This window comes from Sorex araneus, chromosome 3 (assembly GCF_027595985.1).
Source record: "Sorex araneus isolate mSorAra2 chromosome 3, mSorAra2.pri, whole genome shotgun sequence".
In the NCBI taxonomy this organism is placed as follows: domain Eukaryota; kingdom Metazoa; phylum Chordata; class Mammalia; order Eulipotyphla; family Soricidae; genus Sorex; species Sorex araneus.
Window position 1 is genome coordinate 111768022 of NC_073304.1, and position 12613 is coordinate 111780634.

Below are 12613 nucleotides of genomic sequence, written 5' to 3' on the forward strand. Positions count from 1 at the left end.
TATCTAGGCAGTGCCAAGCACTCAGTGACCTGAGTCAAGTTTTTCTCCGTGAATGACATTGGACAGTGGCTGCTGAAGTTCCCACAAGGCTGCTTTGGGGCCTCAGCTCCGCCCCAGCCTGACACCGCTCACCTTCCCACTGGCAGAGGACTGCACTGGTCAGTGCCGGCCAGCGCCAATGAAGTAATTTTTTCCACTCCCCTAAGGAAGATGAGATAATCAGTCACAAGACAGTTTTCCATTCCCCAAGGGTGGGTTACCTAAGCCGGAAATAATTCTCTTTTCTCTGATCTTGCCTTTTTCTATCTACAAAAACCTCTCATTTCATGCAGCTTTGCGTCAATGAAGCCCATCAGGTGTCTGAGGCTAATGGATGGTGCCTCCCCCCGCCCCCGCCATGACCCCGTCCCCCTCACCGTGCAGCACTGCTGGGCGTGGCCCAAAACCTTAACAAGAAAAAAACTGCCAGAGCTATAAAATGAACCAAGTTGAACTTTGCTGTTCAACAGGCATTCAGGCACTCCACAAGCTACAGACCCGTGACTCCCTGGGAGCCCCTGGGAGTCCCCAGTCCTCTCAGAACAGTGCTCAGCAGTTTGCCTTGAAGATGATGCTTTGGAAAAGTCACTCCTTCCACACATGACTCGGAGTTCTGGTCTCCCCTCTGGTGGCCAGGACAGACGCACACTGTCCACAATCTGAGGGTCCCGCAGGGTCAACATCTGATGCCCAGTCCAGACAGCCCGTCTCTCCACTCACACTGTCCACTTTCTGACCAGTACGGCAGGGCTCAGGATGCACAAGGCCATGGTTTGACTCCCCAGTCTTGTTGGGGCAACCCTTCAGCCTAAGACAGAGCACTGAGTCGTGCCACCTGAGTGGGGATCCCAGGTCCTGAGCACTCCCCTCATCACTGCACTCTGATGGCACCACAGGGGTGGGAACAGACTCTTTCAGAGAAGGGGTGTCTACAGTCAATAAGTGTGTGGCAAGATGATGGATAGGAAATATGAAGTGGCGAGGCCGAGAGGAAGTGGAGCCCTCATTCCGCTGCTCGCCACAGGGACGAGCCGTGAGAGATGCTCCGAATCGGACAGAGCAGTCAGCCAGAGTCCCTTCAGCGTTGCTGGGAAGCGTCTTCGGTACAGTGAGGAGAGAGGCAGGAGCAGCCCGGCAGGATTCCCCCCGGGTCAGCACTGCCTGCCCCGGCCTGCGTTTGTGCAGAGATGGCCACACTGAGTTCAAGCACACACTTTGTGTTGTTCTGGGGGAAGGCCCGGCCTGTGGTACTCAGGGATGACTCTGAGGGTGCCGGGGTCCTAGCTGGGCCTGGACCCCGGCCCTCTCTCCTATTTCACGTGGGTGTTCAGGAACTACGATGCCATACACTATGTATTCTCTCCTGGGCCCTCCAAGGCCTGGGGCCACTCCCAGCAACACTGGGTCAACCACACCTGAGGTCCAATGCTGGCCCCAGCTAGAGAAGCTGTTGGCCTCCAGGTCACCCATGTGGTAGTGGGGACAGAACTCAAGGCATGTGCCCTCGGCCCTCCATATCCCAAACATCAAGTGTTTGGGGCAGGAGAGCTTAACCAGCTGGGGCACCTGCTCTACATGCCAGATGCTGCAGGAAGTGACCCCGGATACTGGGCCAGAAGCAGCACGACCAGGTGCCCCCAGTGCTAAGTTAGATTATTTTGATAAGGAACATAAACAAGGTCTAGATAGCACAGCGGGCAAGGCACTTGCTCTGCACGTGTACTACCCAGGTTCAACCCCTGACATCCCATACAGTCCACCAAGCCCGCCAGGAGTGATCCCTGATCACCGCCAGGTGTGACAGCTCCACACTCCACCACCAAAGAAATGCAGTGGGGAGGAATAGGGTGAGGTACCTAAGCAACAGGGGGGACAGAAAAGCAGCCCAGTGGGTAGGCACTTGCCTTCCACTTGCTGCTGACTCAGTCTGATCCCGAGCACCACATCCTGTTCCCCTGAGCACCTCTAAGAATAAGTCCTGAGCACTGCTGGATGTGGCCTAGAGGAGGAGAAAGTGACTGTCCCTTTAAGGCACATTTTCTCTACTGAGAACAGCTTTCCTGGCCCAAGTGTCTGAGCTGCCCTGGGCAGAGTGGGGACACATGGGCACGGGAGGAGCAGCCAGCTGGGATCCTCCGGACTGATCCGTTTCCTCTGGCTGCTCTCACCCCAACTCTGACTCCTGACAGTGGTAGGTTTTTGTGTTTTTGGGGGGCACACTCTCTGGTGCCCAGGGGTTATATGTGGTGTCAGAGACTGAACCCAGGCCAGCTATCTGTAAGACAATCATGGTGATCATTTTTTTAAGTCAGCAGTTACATATGACTCAGCAATTCTACACAGGAATTTAGCCAAGGAAAACACATGTCTCGTGTTCACACAGAAACCTGGACCCCCAGTTGACAGCATTTCCACACACAAACAATGGAAGCAACCCTAACACCCATCCCCAGAGAAGAGGCGGAGTCACAGAGCAGACGGCCAGGCAGAACAGGGAACGGCAAACTGAGAACCTGCTGTTACACAGGAGAAATGGGAACCAAGTGACAGATGAAACACCAGCATGGATCTCATCTCTGGGAGCATTCAGAAGAGACAAACAGGACTGGGGCACTTGTCTCCACGTGGCCGACACAAGTTCCATCCCGACACTCCATATGGCTCCCCATGAAGTGCCAGGGGTGATTCCTGAGCACCACTGGGTGTGGCCCAAAAACTGAAAACAAACAAACAAAACCCCAAATGGTAAACATCTGTAGACTGAGGCCGGACAGAAGTCTGCTCTGGAAGAGGACAACAGAAATGCTCCACAGCTGAGCCCTGGTGGCTGAGCAAACTTCTGATACACCTTCAAGTGCACAACTGGAGAAGCTGGAGACAGTCCAGCTGACCTTGCCTGCAGCGTGGCCCCAGCTCTACCAGATGTGGCCTCTGAGCACTGGAGAGGTGCCCTGCCCCCCAAAAAGGGGTGAACTGATTGATAATATTTAATTTCTCTCAAAACATGTGGGCAGGGGAGACAGTACAGAGCCTAAAGTACATGTCTTGCATGCAGATGAACAGAGTTCCAAACCCAGCACCCTGTATGGTTCCCAAGCCACACCAGGCATGATCCCTGCGTGCACAGCCAGGAATACACCCTGAGCACGGCCCCATGCAGCAGCCCCTACCCCCCCAAAATGCCACTAATGCCGTTATAATCAAGACACAATTATTCACACATCTCCAAGAAACTAAGCTCTGAAATAAGCAACACACACACACACCAAGTATTCTTTAGGGCCGGGGACCTGGAGGCCCAGCTCCCCTGGGAGACCTCTGCAGTGACACTGACTGACCCTCTTGGGGACATCTCTGCAGTGAGGAGGAACCTGGCCCAGCCTGCTCTTGCCATGCAGGTGTCATTAGAGGCCCCTGAGGAAGTGACCAAGAGTGGACGCTCAGAGGCAGGGCCAGCGCGTGGGTGCGCTATTGGAAGCATGACTCATCTTAAAAATATCACTGTCTGGCGTCAGACTCGCCAGGGCACCTGGGCAGTCAAGGCTTGCTGCACAGCTGTGCCTGCAGCTCCTCAGCGCAGAGGACCCACAAAGCACTGGGGCAACTCGCAGAGACCCATCCCTGCCATGGGTCCTGCAGACAGGGAGGGGCGAGGAGGCAGCCTAACGGCAGCGTATTCAGTCCTGACCGGATGGGCATGACAGAGAAGGGCAGACAGACAGCAGCTCCTCCCAGGGCCCAGGGCCCTGCAAACACCACCTGGCCGGTGAGCATCCATGGTCGGGGGGGGGGGGGGGGTGCGGAAAGACTGCTGCCCGCCGCAGCATTTCTGACATATGATACAAGCATGAAAGCACTCTGTGTGCCCTGAATGTATCTTCTATGGTGAAAGAATCATACCTTACCCGAAAAAAAAAATCACAGAGGTACATTCTGGCACCACCCTCAAGTGGCAGTGCTCGGGCTGTCCCGGCTCTGGGAGCAAATGCAGTCCCAGTCCCCACAGCTAAAGGCCAGGCAAGTCCCCAGTCTCCTGCACAGATTGATCTTTCAGGACCCTAAGTAAGAACTGTAAGATGTGTTTGAATTATTAGTTAGACTTTTCTCAAGAAAGATCATTTTTCAATATATTTTCTAAAGTTTTTGTTTTGGGGCCACACTTAGCAATGTTCAGGAGTTACTCCTGGGTCCTGCACTCAGCAATTAGCCCTGGAGGGACTGGGGGGGACCATATGGGATGCAGGGGATCAAACCCACTGTACTACTGCTCTGGCCACAATATTAAAAAAAATTAAGAGCACATACAGACCTTCTGATTTTGGAGGTGAGGAAGCCTCCCAAGCAGGGCTCAGAGGGTCTGGGAGCTCCACAGGAGACTTGGCCAACACGTCAGGGGCTTGCTGGGGTCTCAGACAGGGGTGGGAGTGGGGGGGGGCATGCACCTGACCGCTGCACAATCTTGTGGCCCCACCACTTTTGCTTAAAAGCAGCCTGAAGCAGGAAGTGGGGGTCTGCAGAGTCACTCCCCAGCCAGGCCTCCCCTGAGAGGCAAACGCTCTAGTACTGAGCCCCACCCAGCCCTAGGAGCTGCACACACCAAACAAAGACTCAGAAGGGGTGAAGGGAGACCGTGGGAAGGGCTTCTGGGCGAGAAGAAAGACACAGCTCAATGTCCTCTCAGCTCAGTGTCTGGAGCTGACTCTCCACGGCGCTCAGGGACGGGCTGCAGGGCTTCCTGCGCGCAAAGCATGTGTGCTTGCCTGGGAGGCGACCCTGGTCCCACAGGTTTTCTGTTTTATTGGTGGATGAGGGAAGAGCTGGGGCCACACTTGTCTGTGCTCAGGGATCACTCCTGGCTCTGTTCTTAGGGGTCTACCCTTGGTCAACCACATGCCCTAACCACCGTACTACCTCTCTAGCCCCACCCACTGTACTTTCTCTCCAGTCCCACCCACTGTACTATCTCTCCAGCCTCATCCTTCTGTTTATTCAATCCTAGACCAGGTCCTGAAAAACTGACACCTGAGAAGGCAGAACCGAAAGTATACAATAAAAACCCCAGGTCCTGGCCAGAGGACCAGGAAAGGGAAGCCTACCAGAAGATCCAGAAAATAAGCAGCTGGCAGCAGCCAGCAACAGAGAACTGTGGCCCTGCCCTCACTGCCCTGACCAGCTGGCCTGGTGGTGTCAGGATCTCCACCCTCTACAGCCAACAAGGAGTCCACCACCAGCCTGGGGCAAGTGAGGCCAGTACGGAACTTGGATCTCACAGCCACGCCAAGCAGGAAGGGGCCCGCAGCCGGCTTCCCAGGCCCTGCCCAAGACTCCTGACAGTGTGCTGGGACTTGTAACGAAGAAGCCTGAGGGGAGCTCAGCAGGGAGGGCATTTGGACGATGGGGTTCAATCCCTGGCACCCCATACGGTCTCCAAGCACTATCAGAAGTGATCTCTGGGTCCAGGGAGTAACCCCGAGCACCGCCGGGTGGGCCCAAAAACCACAAGGAAAAGCATCTTAATATAATCCCGGCATTTTAGCAGCCTGGATGGAGTCCCCTGCCCCCTTCCTCCCAACACCTTGCTGGGCATAGCCCCTGACCACAAACACACACAAAACCAGTCTAACACCGAAAATGTTCAGGTTAAATCACAGATCACACACTGCACCAAGATCCAAACCATTCTAACCATAACCAAAAAAGGAAAATCTGTACGCCAACACCAAGATGACACAGACACTAAAGAGGCGAAGGGGGAAGAAAGAGAGAACTGGAGGAAAAAAGAAAAGAAATAAAGAAATAGAGAAAGGAAATCCCTTTAAAAAGAGAGAAAATGGTTGAATTAAATACTGCAAGATTGTGAAAAAAGAGAACTGGATTAATAATGAGGCAGACAGAATTTCCTTTTCAAGTCTTTAAAATCAATGAAGCAAAAATCCCATGTGTAACATAGCTTTAAAGATATGCAGAGGGTTTTCACCTGTACAGACCGCACCTGGTGGTACACAGACGCTTCCTTGTATAGACCGCACCTGGTGGTACACAGATGCTCCCCCTGTATAGACGGCACCTGGTGGTACACAGACGCTTCCCTGTATAGACCGCACCTGGTGATACACAGACGCTCCCCCTGTATAGACCGCACCTGGTGATACACAGACGCTCCCCCTGTATAGACCGCACCTGGTGATACACAGACGCTCCCCCTGTATAGACCGCACCTGGTGGTACACAGACGCTTCCTTGTATAGACCGCACCTGGTGATACACAGATGCTCCCCCTGTATAGACGGCACCTGGTGGTACACAGACGCTTCCCTGTATAGACCGCACCTGGTGGTACAGACACTCCCCCTGTATAGACCGCACCTGGTGATACACAGACGCTCCCCCTGTATAGACCGCACCTGGTGGTACACAGATGCTCCCCCTGTATAGACCGCACCTGGTGGTACACAGACACTCCCCCTGTATAGACCGCACCTGGTGGTACACAGGCGCTTCCCTGTATAGACCGCACCTGGTGATACACAGACGCTCCCCCTGTATAGACCGCACCTGGTGGTACACAGACGCGCCCCCCCTGTATAGACCGCACCTGGTGGCACACGGCTGCTACTCCCGATGGTGCTCAGGGTCCACTAAGCCTCCCAGGCATATGACAGCACAGAGGTGAAGATAACTGCCCATTATGTGGCCATCCTGGTGTGATGTCCAGGAGATGGCTCAGGAGGCCAGTCTGCAGGAGGCCCAGCATCAAACAGTCCCCAGAGCGCCCCATGGAGCAACCCCCAAGCACCGAACAGGCAACTGTCTTTGGTCACTGCCAGGTGTGGCTCAAAAACTAACCCCACAGGGGCTGGAACAATAGCACAGCGGGTAGGGCATTTGCCTTGCACGAGGCCTACCCGGGTTTAATTCCCATCATCCCATATGGTCCCCTGAGCATGCCAGGGGTAATTCCTGAGTGCAGAGCCAGTGAGTAATCCCTGTGCATTGCCAGGTATGACCCAAAAAGCAAAAAAAAAAAAAAAAAAAAAAAAAAACCAACAAAAACTAACCCCACAAACACACATGGGGAGGTGAGGGAGAGGACAAAAGCAGAGAAATAAAGAATAAAATGGCAGGTTCAAGCCCTAGAGTATCAGACACGGAACATAAACTGTATGCACCAACTACAAGGCTGGCATGGAACCAGACAGAACTCAACAGTCTACAAGAAACTCACTTCAGGAGCAATACTACAGCAGCTCGGCCACTGACCAGGGTTCACGCCCCAGCACCCAGTCTGGTCCCTGCATCCCTCCAGGAGTGATTCCCTGAGCACAGAGCCAGGAGGAAGCCTTGAGCTCTGCAGGGTGTGGCCCCAAACAAACCAGAATAAAGGGTGGAGTAGGCAAAGAGGTCCCCTGAGCACAGCCTCAGGAGTAAGTTGGCTGTGGCTACAAGGTCTTCTCCCTGACAATTTTTTATTATTTATTTGGTTTTTTTTGCTTTTTGGGTCACACCCGGCGAAGCACAGGGGTTACTCCTGGCTCATAGACTCAGGAATTACTGTTGGCGGTGCTGGGGAGACCATATGGGATGCCGGGGATTGAACCCAGGTGGGCCGAGTGGAAGGCAAACACCCTACCAGCTGTGCTATCACTCCGCCCCCACCCCTGACAATTTTTAAACATACTTCATGAATACAGACATAATAAGATAGAATTACCACCACGACTTGAAGGATTTATTACAGGGACTCAAAACTATGTCATTTGTCATAGTAGCTGGCTAAAGAAGAAAAAAGTCCCAGGACCATATCTAATAAATGCAGATACGTATGGAAGGGAATACATTTCTGAGCCCATTCATCTCAGACAAGGTGGAGAGAGACAACAGGGACCAAGGCGCCATCTGCACGCAGTCACCCCTGGTCTGAGGGGCTCCTAAGACCATAAGACTCCTAAGACCATAGCCAGGCCTAGTTCCTGAGTAGACACCGGGTATGACCACCAACTCCCATCCCCAGCTCTCAGAAGGGGGAGAGAAGTGACTCCTGGGTGGGAATGCATGTGGCATGGGGAAAGACCAGATGCTTACTTCTGCGGGGGGGGGGGGGGTCCTGCAGGTTATTCCTGGCTCTGTACTTCGGGGTCATCCAGGAGTAATCCCTGAGCATCATTGGGTGTGACCAAAAAAGCAAAAAATAACACCAAAAATCAAAGACCAAAACAGGGAGCAAGAAGGGCAGGGCCGTGGCTCAGTAGACAGGCCCACACGCTGAGGCTAGGTTCCAATGTTTAAAAGATAAAACAAAAGACAAGGTAGCTGCTGTTACTTATGGATGGGGATGCAGCCAGTTCCATCCCCACTACCACGAAAAGAACAAAAACAAAATAAGTGAACCTGGGAGCGATGCAAAGACACCCAGGATACTGCTGTCACCTGCCCCGGGGGAGCTGCAGTGGCATGTCTACCAAAGGGCAGAAAAGAAACTAAAAAGCACATATCGCTAAAAAACAAACAAGCAAACAATCCAACAACAAACAAACCCCAAAACTACCCCTATTTGCAGATGAAATATAACCTATGTAGGAAATTTAAAGAAATCAACAAAATATTCACGTCATTACTTAGTGAATTCAGTAGGGTCACAGGATTTAAAAGAAACTCACAATTATATATATATATTTTTTTTCTTTTTGGGTCACACCTGGCGATGCACAGGGGTTACTCCTGGCTCTGCACTCAGGATTTACCCCTGGTCATGCTCAGGGGACCATATGGGATGCTGGGATTTGAACCCGGGTCGGCCGCATGCAAGGCAAACGCCCTACCTGCTGTGCTATCTCTCCAGCCCCTCACAATTATATTTTTAATCAAAACTGAAATTGAAAGTTCTTTGGGTTGTTCTAAAACTCATATTGAAACAATCAACTAAAAACAACGTAACTGGGGCTAGAGAGATAGCACAACGGGTAGGGCGTTTGCCTTGCACGTGGCTGACCTGGGTTCGATTCCCAGCATCCCATATGGTCCCCCCGAGCACTGCCAGGAGTAACCCCTGTGCATCACCAGGTGTGACCCAAAAAAGCAAAAAAAAAAAAAAAAATTAAAAAATAAAAACAACATAACTAGAAATAATTTTGAGGGGCCAGAGAAACAGTCCAGGCACTGGGCTTCCGCAGAGCTGACTTGCTAACCCCAGGCACTGCCAGAGCAACTCCAGTGCTCACCGCTTGGAGTTATTGTCACTCTGTGAAAGACCATTAAGAAGAAGGGGGTGGTGGAGAGGCCAATTTTGCTGCCTTTTGCCGTGCATGCAGCTGACTGGGTCTGACCCTCAGCACCCTAAACGGCCACCACTGAGCTCTGCCAGGAGTAACCCTGCAGTGCAAACCAGGAGTAAGTCCCGAGCACTGCTGGGTGTGCCCCCCCCCCAAAAAAAAAACCCACCAAAGGGTTGAGTACATACTTCCCATTCAGAAGGAGGGGTTTGCATCACTGGGAACACCCCTATAATAGAACTGGGGTAATTCCTAAGCCCTGTTGGGTGTGGTCCAAACACACACACAGACAAGTGACAGAGAGACAGTGTAGAAGTTAAGGCACTTGCTGCGCACACAGCTGACCCCAGTTCAATCCTGGGTACTGCATACATAAGTCAGATCTGCGCAGTGAGTGCCAGAGTAATGCCTCAGCACAAAGCCAAGTATGGCCGAAATGCCATATCCAAAAGCTAAAACCAGGAGGAAATTACCTGCAAACCATTTACTGTGCAAAAAAATAGGGCTTTACATAAGGATTTCAGAAAATTTAAGGCCCAGAGAGACAGTACAGCTGGGTAAGGCTCTACTGACCATTTATAAGGTCAGCCTTGTAAATGGCTGACCCGGGTTCAATCTCCAACATACCCAATGGTCCTCTGAGCCTACCAGGAGTGATCCCTGAGTAACCCCTGTGCATCACCAGGTGTGACCCAAAAAAAGCAAAAAAAAAAAAAAAAGAGTAAGTTCCGCGCACCAAATGTGTCCCAAAAAACAAGCAAAAAAGATTTCATAAAATTGTTAAAAAGACTCAATTACAAAATGTGAGAAAGTTATGAACAGGCATTTCACCAATGAAAATATGCAAACACAAATTAAAAAAAATTATTTAAAAAAAATGAAATGCCAGGAAGAATAGTCTAAAGGTCAGTAGTGGTGTCCTGGGATTTGGCTGTGGCTATGACCTTGGTTTGAATCCTGGCACCCAGTATGGTTCCGACAGTATCTGCTTGGTGTGACCTTAAACCAAAGGAAACAACAGATAAAGAGCCGAAGAGGGCCTGAAAGATAGCACAGCAGGTACAGCACTTGTCTTGCACGAGGCCTACCCAGGTTCCAGACCCAGTATCACATAGAGTACAGCAAGCCCACCAGGAATAATTCCTGAGTGCAGAGCCACAAGCAACCATTGAGCACTGCTGAATATGGCCCACTGCCTTCCCCCCCCCAAAAAAAGTAACAGAGCTAAAGAAAACCATATACAAAGGGCACATGCACATGAAAATGGGTCAATATCATTGACCATCAGAGAAATGCAACATCACATTGACTTGGAAAACAAACAAAATCACTAAAGGCTGTAAGTGGGGAGCTGATGAGAATGTAATCGGGATACTTTCTGTCTTCTCCCCTGCAGTATCAAAGGATCTAACCCAGGAATCCTGCATTCAAGAAATATGCTCTAATGCTGGTTCTAAAAGATGAGAAATGAGTTTTTCTGTTGTTACTTCCTTTTTGTTATTTTGGGGCCACACCCAGCTGTGGCCAGGGCTTACTCGTGGTGGACCTCAGTATCCTATGGGGTGCCAGGGCATGAGCGCAGGTCAGCTGTGTGAAAGGCAAGCACCCTGCCTGCAGTACGATCGCTCAGGCCCCTATCTTCACGCACATAAACGGGATTACATCTGGCTCTGCACTTAGGAATTAGTCCTGGTGGTACTTGGGGGACCATATGGGATGCCAGGGATCGAACCCAGGTTGGTCATGTACAAGGCAAATGCCCTACCCACTGCAGTATCACTCCAACCCCCACATATATTCTTGACAAGTCAAAAATTATATAAATAAGAACAGAATTGTCGTTGCAATTAGATGAGGAATTGAAGGGAAGAAGTGACTTAAAAATTCAACAGATGAGACAAGGAAAAGGCTGGGCGGAAGGGCATTGGCCCTGCATGGGCAAAGGCCAGGATTTGCCCTCTAGCATTTCCGAGGGTAGAGGTGAGACAGGAGTCCTCCTAGTGGTGGAGATATTCTGTATGCTGATGACTAGGAACACCAATACTAGCGGAATGCTGTGAGACATTCCATGCCTATTGGCGTTGTTTTGGGCCACAGCTGGTGGTGCTTAAGAACTACTCTTGGCAAGGCTTGGGGGACCATTATAGGATGCAGGAGATTGGACCAAGGTCAGCGGCACGCAAGGCAAGGCCCTACTTGCTTTACTGGCCCAAGCTACAGACTTTGCAAAATGTATCACTGGAGGAAAGCTCGTAAAGAAACTCGCATCTTTTCGTCAGGCTGGGGCGACAGCACAGCAGGTAGGGAGCTTGCCTTGCATAGGGTCGACCCGGTTAGATCTCCAGCAGCCCATATGGTTCCCTGCTGCCAGGAAAAGCATTACTCACCCCCCCAAAAAAAAAAACCCTCGCAATCCTCAAAATAAAATTTCCAATAATTTTACATATATCCTTGTCCCCCCCAACGGCTTGAACACACATGCGTATGTGTCCATGTCTTGTGGGTGGGGGGAGCCCGCGCCTGCGTAGGTGCGTACTAGACCAGAGCTACACCCAGGACCCTACGTAAACAGTTGAAAAGAAAACGGGACAGCTGTCTTTTTCTCCAACGGGGCAGAGGGGGCATCGGACTAAAGCGGGCCGCACACGCAAACACGAACGGCGTCGCTAACACAGTATCCGTTGGTACCCACTGGACACTGCGTGCGGACAAACCCAAGGGAAACTCGCGCTGTCAGCCCGTGTCCCTGCGACAGGACCGAGCTGCAGGCTCGTCGGAGGACCACAGGAATCGGGAACATGGAAGCGCAGCCACGGCTCCCGCCCACGGCCGGGCGAGTTCGCGCCGACCCCGGGAGCGGCCGCGGCGGGTCGCGGGACGGCGCCCAAGGGCGCCCAGGGGAGCCGGGCAAGGGCACGGCGGCCCACGTGACGTGCGACCTTGGGCCGCCCGCCAATGGCGCCGCTCGCCGCGCCCGCGCGCCCCCCGTGCCGTCGCCACATTGGCCGCCGCACCCGTCCGTCAGCCCGGCCGGACCGGTCCTCGCCGGCCCGGCGCAGCCCGCCCGCGCCCTTCGCACCCGCGCCCTCCGCCCGGCGCTCAGTCCCCGCCCGGGCGTCGCAGGGCCCCCACCGCGGGCCGGCCCGGGCCGGCGAGCGCCTACCTGCCTCCGTCTCGGCTCCGCCCGACTGAGGCGCCCACGGCCCGCTCCGGCGACCAAACTCTCGGCCCCGCCCCTGCGTGTGACGTCAGCGCGCAGCCCCGCCCGAGCGTGACGTCACGGGCCCGCGTCTGCCCAGCCGCGC

The 12613-nt window shown here is 52.8% G+C and overlaps 1 protein-coding gene across 3 annotated transcripts in view; it reads right to left on the reverse strand.

The window, feature by feature from the left end:
- Positions 1–12613, reverse strand: part of OGDH (oxoglutarate dehydrogenase) — a 53350-nt gene extending 40737 nt beyond the window's left edge. For all 3 annotated transcript variants that reach the window (XM_055133052.1, XM_055133050.1, XM_055133051.1), the window contains exon 1: positions 12472–12613. The gene's annotated coding sequence lies outside the window, so the exon portion shown is untranslated. The remainder of the gene's footprint in view (positions 1–12471) is intronic.